This window comes from Salvelinus fontinalis, chromosome 42 (assembly GCF_029448725.1).
Source record: "Salvelinus fontinalis isolate EN_2023a chromosome 42, ASM2944872v1, whole genome shotgun sequence".
In the NCBI taxonomy this organism is placed as follows: Eukaryota; Metazoa; Chordata; class Actinopteri; order Salmoniformes; family Salmonidae; genus Salvelinus; species Salvelinus fontinalis.
In genome coordinates, this window is record NC_074706.1 from 2,526,750 (window position 1) to 2,538,411 (window position 11,662).

Here is an 11,662-nt window from a genome sequence, read left to right on the forward strand (position 1 = left end):
GTAATGTCACTGGTGTTGTTGTTGTTGTTGGTCAGTCAGCCCACTAGGGGGAGCCCTTCCTAAGTCTGTGCCTCCGGTAGGGGCAGCCCAGGCACGCAAGGTGCAGTTGGAGGAGCGAGACCGTAAGCCCCGCAACAAAGCAGTCCCTTGATTGATGTAGCAGCTGAAGCGTAACCGATGCCGCCCCCATTGAGGTTACGGTAGGGTCATCGGGGCAGAATGCGATGAGTGGTCGGCGCCCCCTTCACGCACATGGACAGAAAGCTCATACCAGTCAGATAGCAGCCCGGTTTAGAAATTACCTCATCTTGCTTAGGGGCGGGGCCAGCAGGGGGGCCCGGGATTACGGCGCGGTAGCCGCTAACCCTCCAGCCAGCTGGACGGCCAATGACCACTGTCGCCGAGATATTGTTGTTGTCCAGAAGAGGGAGAGAAGGGAGGGAGGGGAGGGCGTTGAAGACTGGGTGGCCCCAGCCGGTAGGCTGCAGAAACAGTGTAGTAGTGTAGTAGACATCTCCCTTGTGTAGGGACAGCGCCCTGTAGTCTGTCAGGAGACCTGCTGAACTCCATAGGCTCCCCCAGAGAAAAACCTTCCTCCTCTACCTCTTCCAGAGACACCATGTCCAGGTCCAGAAGCAGCCCTGAATCATCTGATGTATTTCATCAGCCCTGAATCATCTGATGTATCTGATGTATTTATGGAAGTTTTTATGAAGTGTATAACATGACAAATATATTATATTATATATCATGTAGTATTCAAAGGATACCTAATTAATCAATCAAGTTTTTGTAGGCTGTATCATGCATTATGCAAAAAGCTAACAACAAGATAATTTTTGCAGTATGGTCATTTACAGTAAAATGGCAGCCAAAACCTAACATGGCTGCCCAAACTAAGGATGACACAATGCCAACAGTCTCTCTGCCTCTGGAATATCATTGTGAGGCACAGCCTGTAAAAAACAATCATATTTCTGTTGTCAACATTTTTTTCTGCCTTCTCTCTGACTCGCTCACAAAATATAGTACATTCATTGCAGAAATATTATTTAATAATCTTTTGCTGTATTTCTTTGTTTTTGAATTAATTGTTGCTCGAACCAGGACGCATTTATGCATTTGTTGACATGCATCCAAGGACACCTTGACTTGCATTGCATACCCTCACTGCAGAAACATTTTCTCATGAAATCATGTGACTTATAGTTAGAGAAAAGGATTCGTGCAACAGTGCCCTTCTACAAGCAGGACACAAGTTGTGGACGAACCAGAAATGTGGCATGTCTGTTTAATATTAAGCCTAGAAAATTACTCTGTCAATTATCTTGTTATCTTTTTGGCTAACCACATTGGAACATTCTAATCTTTAAAGACATGAACTGGCAGAACAGGTTTAAGCTAAGTATAGTGCCATTGTTTTCAGGAAGGTCTACCAATGGCAAGGACGGGAGAGGTTATACGAATTCAAAAAGGCACTCGCACATCTGAGCAATCTTATTTGCAGGTGCATGGCATCAATTGAACAAGATGAAGGAAAAGGAAACCGCACACTGCTCTTGATAGTATCACCGATATTTAATAAGCTTACGTATCGGCCACACGGCCTTCGTCAGAGCTTTTGGGATTTTTTGAAACTTGCACCCTTATGTAGACCTGGCTCCACCCACATCCGTTCTACACATCGAAGGGGGTTGGAGGCAAAGGAAAATAAATAAGTGCTACCAAATATAACAATGTGCATTTCATAAATATTACAAAAGTGTATAAATAAGGCGTATTGAACACTTCTGTATAATCTCAATGAGGACATAGCAAGTTCATTAGTCATTGGGTACATCATATGAAAAACGTCAGAATAATCTACAAGAGACACACATTTCATGTTCCAATTCACAGCATAACATACAAAGGCATTTCATCATTAAGTCCTTTTGGAAACAATGTCTGGAGGGTGAAAATCCAAAAACATTCTCTTTTACTCAGAGTATTATTAATATCACCTCCCCTGTCTGATATCTTAACTTTCTCTATGCCACAAAATCTAAAGGTGGAAATGTCATGCTTCATGTCATTGAAATGTACAGCGACTGGATAATCCCTGTCGTTTCTCCTGATTGAACTTTTATGTTCACTAATTCTCTGTTTGAGAGAGCGGGTGGTTTTACCGACATAACAGAGCCCACATGGACATTTAATAATGTAAATAACATGGGTGGTGGAACACGTAATAATGTCATTTATTTGGAACCTTTTTCCTGTGTGTGGGTGACAGAAATATTGACACTTCATCATATTGTTGCACTGTGCGCATCCTCTGCATTTATAGCTACCATTTGGTAGAGGGCGTAAAAGTGCTTGGCTAATTTTCTTAAGTGGCTGGCAGTTGGCATGAACCAATTTATCGCGTAAATTGCGACCTCTCCTATACACAATATGTGGTGGATATTTAAATTCAGCCGGCAAAGCTGGGTCCGATGATAAAATATGCCAGTGTTTCTTGACCACCTCTCCCACTTTTCGCGAATTCAAAGTATATGTGGTTGTGAACATTACGGAGTGTTCTTTAGCTTTAGCCGGTCTTTTTTGTAGCAGTTCATCTCGTGTAATGTTCACGGGAGAGGTGACAGGAGAGACAGGATGAGGGACAGGAGGGACAGGAGGGGTGATGGGAGAGACAGGAGGGGTGATAGGAGAGACAGGATAGGTGAGAGGAGAGACAGGAGGGTTTATAGGAGAGACAGGAAGGGTGAGAGGAGAGACATGAGAGGTGAGAGGAGAGACAGGAGGGTTTATAGGAGAGACAGGAAGGGTTAGAGGAGAGACAGGGGGGGTGAGAGGAGAGACAGGAGGGGTGAGAGGAGAGACAGGAGAGGTGACATGAGAGACCGAAGGGGTGATAGGAAAGACAGGAGGGTTTATAGGAGAGACAGGAAGGGTGAGAGGAGAGACAGAGGGGGTGTGAGGAGAGACAGGAGGGGTGATAGGAGAGACAGGGGGGGTGATCGGTAAGACGGAGGGCCGGTGGCAGGGACAGGATAGATAATAGCAGGGACAGGAGATGTGAAATCACATGATTTCATGAGAGAATATGTCTACAGTGAGGGTGTGTCATGCAAGTCGAGGTGTCCTTGGATGAATGTCAACAAGATGCCTGACCAACATTGTTAAAAGACCCACACAAAGGTTCCATCTAACTGAAGTGTGGGGTAACATTAAATAAATGCTCCCCACTGCTGTACATCATTATACATATCATTTAAAGGAAAAAGCACATTAGAAAAAACATCACCTATACCTTTCTATTTCAAATAATTTAGTTCAGTTTCCATCTTTGTACACCAAAGGCAACTCACCAGACAGATAAACTTTGCTGTTCATGTTTGGAGTAAAGATCTGTCAGTCTCAAGCCCTGTGTGAGAGCACTAGTTGTAGTAGTAGCAGTAGTAGTAGTAGTAATAATAGTAATAGTAGTAGTAGTAGTAGTCGTTTCTATACTCCTGTAAGGATACTAAAGAGACACAGTGTGAGAGTGGGTCTTCCCACTTGTTTTATATAGGATCTCTTAATTGCCCACCCCATGACATACCCATAGGCTTTCTCTTTGCCGTCATACATTTACTGAAATCCTTTTCCACTTGTTAGTTTCACACATTGTTCTGCAACACATCACAACTCAAGTGGCCTCATTTGCTATATTGGTTGGGTATTGAAAGCCCTGCAATGTGAATAATAATAGTTCAAATGACAATACTGATAATAAATCAAATCAAATCAAACTTTACTTGCCACATGTGCCGAATACAACAAGTGTAGACTTTACCGTGAAATACTTACTTACAAGTCCTTAACCAACAGTGCTGTTCAAGAAGAAGAAAATATTTACCAAGTATGCTAAAATAAAAAGTAATAATAAAAAGTAACACAATAAGAATAACAATAACGGGGCTATATACAGGGGGCACCGGTACCGAGTCAGTGTGCAGGGGTACAGGTTAGTTGAGGTAATCTGTACATGTAGGTGGGGTGAAGGGGCTTGGGGGTAGAAGCTGTTGAGGAGCCTTTTGGTACTAGACTTGGCGCTACGGCACCGCTTGTCGTACGGTAGCAGAGAAAACAGTCTATAACTTGGGTGACTGGAGTCTCTGACAATTTTATGGGCGTTCCTCTGACACCACCTATTATATAGGTCCTGGCTGGCAGGAAGCTTGGCCTCAGTGATGTACTGGGCCGTTCGCACTACCCTCTGTAGCACCTTATGGTCAGATGCAGAGCAGTTGCTATACCAGGCAGTGATGCAACCGGTCAGGACGCTCTCGATGGTGCAGCTGTAGAAACTTTTGAGGATCTGGGGTCCCATGCCAAATCTTTTCAGTCTCCTGATAATAACAACTTTGTTTATTAACCAATTTCCATACAAAATGCAAAGCACAAAACAAAGAATAACAGTGATAGTAAAATGCTCACACGAAGAAGATGGGAAAATGGAACAATGCATTTCTCATCCCTGGATTTAGGTCATGTTTTTAAGCCATATCTTAATCTACACCGCAAGTCTGTCCGACCCTAGTGCACTCCCTAGTGCAGCTGTAAGCAAGCGGGTCGCATCTGCAGGATAAAATCAGACTGTGATTCCAGCTTCTGGTATACAGTTGAAGTCGGAAGTTTACATAGACTTAGGTTGGAGTCATTAAAACTAGTTTTTCAACCACTCCACAAATTTCTTGTTAACAAACTATAGTTTTCGCAAGTCGGTTAGGACATCTACTTTGTGCATTACACAAGTCATTTTTCAACAAGTGTTTATAGACAGAATATTTCACTTATAATTTATTGTATTACAATTCCAGTGGGTCAGAAGTTTACATAAACTAAGTTGACTGTGCTTATAAACAGCTTGGAAAATACCAGAAAATTATGTCATTGGTTTAGAAGATTCTGATAGGCTAATTGACATAATTTGAGTCAATTGGAGGTGTAGCTGTGGATGTATTTCAAGGCCTACCTTCAAACTCAGTGCTTCTCTTGCTTGACATCATGGGAAAATCAAAAGAAATCAGCCAAGACCTAAATTGTAGACCTCCACAAGTCTGGTTCATCCTTGGGAGCGGTTTCCAAACACCTGAAGGTACCACGTCCATCTGTACAAACAATAGTACGCAAATATAAACACCATGGGACCACGCAGCCGTCATACCGCTCAGGAAGGAGACGCGTTCTGTCTCCTAGAGATGAACGTACTTTGGTGCGAAAAGTGCAAATCAATCCCAGAACAACAAGCAAAGGACCTTGTGAAGATGCTGGAGGAAACAGGTACAAAAGTATCGGTATCCACAGTAAATTGAGTCCTATATCGACATAACCTGAAAGGCCGCTCAGCAAGGAAGAAGCCACTGCTCCAAAACCGCCATAAAAAGCCAGACTATGGTTTGCAACTGCACATGGGGACAAAGATTGTACATTTTGGATAAATGTCCTCTGGTGTGATGAAACAAAAATAGAACTGTTGACCATAATGACCATCGTAATGTTTGGAGGAAAAAGGGGGAGGCTTGCAAGCCGAAGAACACCATCCCTACCGTGAATCATGGGGGTGGCAGCGTCATGTTGTGGGGGTGCTTTGCTGCAAGAGGGACTGGTGCACTTCACAAAATAGATGGCATCATGAGGGAGGAAAAGTATGTGGATATATTGAAGCAACATCTCAAGACATCAGTCAGGAAGTTAAAGCTTGGTCGCAAATGGGTCTTCCAAATGGACAATGACCCCAAGCATACTTCCAAAGTTTTGGCAAAATGGCTTAAGGACAACAAAGTCAAGGTATTGGAGTGGCCATCACAAAGCCCTGACCTCAATCCTATAGAAAATCTGTGGGCAGAACTGAAAAAGTGGAGGCCTATAAACCTGACTCAGTTACACCAGCTCTGTCAGGAAGAATGGGCCAAAATTCACCCAACTTATTGTGGGAAGCTTGTGGAAGGCTACCCAAAACATTTGAACCAAGTTAAACAATTTAAAGGCAATGCTACCAAATACTGTATGTCATGACCAGCCTTTCAAAGCACTTCATAATTACAGATGTGAGTGCTACAGGGCGATAATCATTAATACACTTTAGACATGTTAGCTTGGAGCTCCTTGGAACAGGGACAATGGTGGTTAGTTTGAAATATGCTGGGATTACAGACTGGGACAAGGAGGGATTGAAAATTAATCTGAAGACACCTGCCAGCTTGTCTGAGCATGCTTTGAGAACACGCCCTGGTGTTCCTTGTGATTGTTAACCTGTTTAAATGTTTTGCTCACATTGGTCACGGAGAGTGAGATCACAGTCATCCGGAAAAGCTTTATTGCAGCACAGTGTTATACAGTGCCTTCGGAAAGTACTCAGACCACTTTTTTTATACATTTGCAAACATTTCTAAAAAACTGGTTTTCACTTCATCATTATGGGGTATTGTGTGTAGATTGCTGAGGATTTTTATTTATTTCATCCATTTTAAAATAAGACTGTAACGTAACAAGATGTGGATAAAAGTCAAGGGGTCTGAATACTTTCCGAAGGCACTGCATTCTTTGAAGCAAGCATAAAAGGCATTTAGTTCATTTGGGAGTTATGCGTCACTGGGCAGCTCATGGCTGGGTTTCCCTTTGTAATACGTTATTGTCTGCAAGCCCCGCCACATACGACGAGCGTCGTAGACAGTGTCATATCATTCCACCTTCCTCCTATATTGTCCCTTTGCATGCTTGATGTCTCATTGGAGGTCGTAGCGGGATTCCTTCTATCCGTCTGTGTCCTGTTCATTATAAGCGGCAGCTCTAGCCTTTAGCCCAGCACGGACGTTGCCTGTAATCCATGGTTTCTGGTTGGGATGTTCTTATAGTCACTGTGGGGATGATATTGTCTATGCACTTATTGATGAAGCCAGTGACTGTTGTGGTAAACTCCTCAATGTTATCGGATGAATCCCGGAACATATCCCAGTCTGTACTATCAAAACCACTTTGAGTGTGTGTCCACACGGATCGTAAACACGGGTGAAATTAGCAGACGGGATTTGGCTGAGAGTTTCCTTTTGCAAGGGAGGGAACTTTGCTTCCTTCCTTCACACAACGGAAATCAATTGTTACCCTCATTCTCCCCAGAAGTGAAACGGGAAGTGACAACTTTCGCAATAATTTTACTTCTGGGTAATCGAGATTACTAGAGTTTAGACAATTCTATCCTCCAGTCAGGACTGTGTACGGAAACGGCAAAAAGAGGCTCAGGAAAATAAATGATTAAAAACATTTTTATTTTCATTAAATAAATACACACAGTGATTTATTAGACATACAGTGATGATTTAAAAATACAATTAAAAAGCCTGCATGGGGGCTTTAACCATTCATAATACATCTGAACCAGAGGAGGCTGATAGGAGCTATAGGAGGAAGGGCTCATTGTAATGGCTGGAATGGAATCAATGGAACAGAGTTAAACATTGTCTCAATGTGTTTGGATCCATTCCATTGATTCCAACCATTACAAAGAGCCCGCCCTCCTATAGCTTCTCCCACCAGCCTCCTCTGATTAGAACAGTATAATGTAAAACTGCATGTAATATCATGTACTCTCTGTTGAAACAGTATTTGGAAAGGATTCAAATGGTGAAAGAGAATTTCATTCACGTATAGAATTTTATATACCTTTTTATTTGCTACTCAATTTAAAAATATGTATTGAAAAAAACATTTTTATGATGTATATCAGCCTATGCTGTGCCAATTTAGTATGTCTCACACCAATATGGACCAGTCCACTTTATTCTACAGCTCTGCAGCTTTCTGTAGATAGAATGGTTTACTAGGCTGTTCTACATGACCCTGTCTATATTGGGCTTGTTTGAGTGTAAGGCTGAAGCAACCGACTGCAGATGAAAGTCGAGGAGTAAAGTCTGGGGAGGTGCATCTGCAACAGCTGAAAGTTGGACACTGTTGTGGTTTTCCACCAGCAAGGCTCAGATCAACATGGCAGTACTATCAATTGGTGAGAGAGCCTCAAATATCTCAATCATTTGTACATAATATCCACGGTATACATGAATCATGGCAAAGTTGGTTCCTGTTTCAGTCACTTCTTTGGTCACGTTTGCGTGGGTCGAAAAAAAACACAACACGATTGAAGACTCCCACAATGCAGGCGCTGGTTGCAAGATGAAGTTGATGAAGAGCAACTGCACAAACTTGCAATCGACTGCAGCAGAGAGGAAGAGGTGAAGAGACAGATAACTGGCCCAAAATCTGTCTTCTCCAGCAGGTGGCTGTTATAGTAATTCATATGATTTATATGTTTAAGGTAATAGTAAGATAATGACTAAATGATTTATACGTTTAAAGTAATGTTCAGACAATAACTAACAGTATTCCACCCTGTCACTGTATAAATGGCTTGAATGTATGTGCATAGGAAAAGAGGAACTGTTAACAGACAAGGAACTGTGGCAGACAACTTGTGACCACTGTGAAACTGATAACAGGGAAAGAGGTCTCCCCACCCAACCAAATGTCCATGGTATGATTTTTAGAGCTCTCTGAATAAAGAACTTACCTTTGCAGACTTCTGGGACTTTGTCCAATTCTTCTATTAACCGGGGAATTGGTCAAAGTATATAGTGAGTTTTGAGTTAATATCATTGGAACTAGAAATTCTCGTGACAGTGGCTTTAAAAAAAATGTTGCTCACCAAGCGAGGAATGTTTGTATGGAGGTCAATGAGAGTGTTGAGTTTAGTCAACAAAAAATGGAATGGCTTATTTGCTACTTTGGCGTATTTGATCGACTAGACGTTTTGTAATGATAAGGTTGTTAGGAGTGTACTGATATAAGTAGGACACGTGACATCCCAGGAACTTTGAGAAAAAAGACTTTATACAGGAGTTGTGTCTGGTGTTCACACGTGTGTCTGTCCTGTCATTGGCTGGAATGGTCCCACCTGATCTTGCCTCCTCCCGACTGCCTTCTATTTTTGAATACATTTCTTTCCATTGTTAGAGCAGCTGGAGTATCTGGTCAAGGGAATCCTGAGTGACGCAGTGGTCTAAGGCACTGCATCTCAGTGCTAGAGGAATCACTACAGACCTTGTTTCGATTCCAGGCTGTATCACAACCGGCCGTGATTGGGAGTCTCATAGGGCGGCACACAATTGGCCCAGCATCGTCCGTGTTTGGCCGGGGTAAGCTGTCATTGTAAATAAGAATTTGTTCTTAACTGACTTGTCTAGTTAAATATAATATATGTGTAATGGTTAATCTGTGACTACAGACAAAACTTTATGACCTTTGATCTCATGGTTTTTGTAAAGTTCATGCAGTTGTCATGTAGTCGCAAGTTGGGCAATTTCTATCCCCATTATTCAACACACTTAAAGGCCGACTTGACAAAAGTGATCCACTGGAACGCGCCCATTGTCTTTTATCCATGCAAAGCAAATACAGGAGACAATCTCTCCTTGGCTGTAGCAGAGAACATCATTTACCAGAAATTCCCTGACTGACTAGAAAGCTACGTTTTATCATGCAGCAGAGAGCATGGTTGAGTTCCTGTCTGACTAAATGCTCAGGCGTTGCATTGCATCAACCAATGGTTGCGTGCCACATCATCCAGATGGCACTACACAAAAAAAAAGATTCCTGGAAGATCTATTAGGGGTTCTTCAAATTTAAGCTATGGGGGAACCCCGAAGTTCTTCAAATAACCCCCTTTAATGGTTCCTCAAATAACCTTTTGGGGTAAAAAAAGGTTGTGACAGTATAACTGCCACAAAGAATAGGCAGTTCATCATTCATTTAATACATTGAAATAACTTGGTATGTAAAATAGATAGTTGTCTTTCTTCTTTAACCACAGACAAAATGGCTGTGAAATTCAGTGTGGATATAAGGAACTGAACACCAAAATAAAATGACATGTAACACTACATTTGATATTTAAAGCATTTTCAGACACAGAATAAGTAACTGTTTACTGTTATTCTCTTCTTGACATAATACTGAATGTGTTGTATATAATAGACCTACAGTAATATGAATACTTCTAAATGGTATATAAAGTATTTGACTTGAACAAAACATGATGTACGAGTTATCAATACATAATTTCTACAGCTACAAATGCAATCCTGCCTTGATAATACTCTTAAACAGTCAATAATATGGCATAGGCTTATGTCTGCAATAGCCAACTCTCTGAAATAACAACTGTGTTTACAATGAGAGACATAGAACCATGAAGCAGATTGTAGACTATACAACGCTAAGTGTTTTTAAAACTGTGGCAAATTACCGTGGCAAATTAAGGGGATTAACCATTTTATTACAGCCACTAGAAGGCACTCAAAATTAAACCATGACAAAAGTAGCAAGAATTCTTGAAGAACTGGCAAAGGGTGAAAGTTGGCCTGGCTGGAAAAAGGGGGAAAAAGAAGACATTCTACCTGGTATAACACTGGAGGGAAGCCAAGCTCTTCAGCCAAGACAGAGAACACCAGACGTTAACTCTTATCTCCTCTCACAATTTACAGGACAGGATGTTCAGAAATGTCCTTTAGCTTTACTACTTTCATAATTAACATACGTTTTGCTTGTGACTCTTAGTGATGAATATTGACTTGCGTATTGCACATTTTGAGAGTCAAGAATGTTATATTTCCCTGAACGAGGGCATTTGTTTCTGCCTGTCAGCCTACATAAGACATGAACTACAGCATGACTCCCCTTTACAGTAGACATAATACATCTCCCATTCCCTCCTTGGGAGCATGACGAATGACTATGACTATAAAAATGACTATAAAAATATTGCTTTAATGGTTTGTGTCTTCTTCATTTAAAAATGTATTAAACACTTTATTAAACATTTACACTCTGTTAGACTTGTATAATTTCTGTCTGTCCAAACCCAACCCATAGTAAATATCAGCTTTACAAAAAATACACACAGAAGCTGAGATGGTGTCGGTTTTATTCAATTCCAGTGTGGCTGACTGGAGTTTGTACTGTATGTGTAGCGGTGTGGGGGTAAAATCACTAGGAAAGAACCCCCCCCCCCCCCCCAAAAGCCATATTTAAATCTATGTGTTGTGATGATTGCGATGTTTGCTCTATAACCTGTTAATTCATTAACCTTCAGACTGTGATATATAATCATGGACGGAGACACATGTAGAAAGATCCTGTCCTACTGCATTTTATTATTTTATACAAAGTAAAACAAGACACGTGTATAAATGCATGGCTTCTAAACAACTCTTACTTGTCTCCGTAAGAAGACACTTATCCACAGCGAAATATCACAACCCCCTTTTTTTAAAGAAACATGGCATTTTAAATAAATATGTTTGGATTATAACAACTTGCTGATTGCATTGGGGGCAATCCCACTATTTACACTTTAAATCTGACTAAATAATCATCACCTTCTCACAGACCATCAGTGCTCACAGAAAATGTTGCCCTTTATATTCAAACCTCACCCCTTCATCGTCAAATTCTATTTTTAAATGTGCTATTGTCAAGGAATCAAAAGTGAAAACAACACATTTTTCCCATTACCAGAATATACAGTATACTGTATAAAGACAGGACAATGTACCAGATATAATTTGGTGTCAAACAGAAG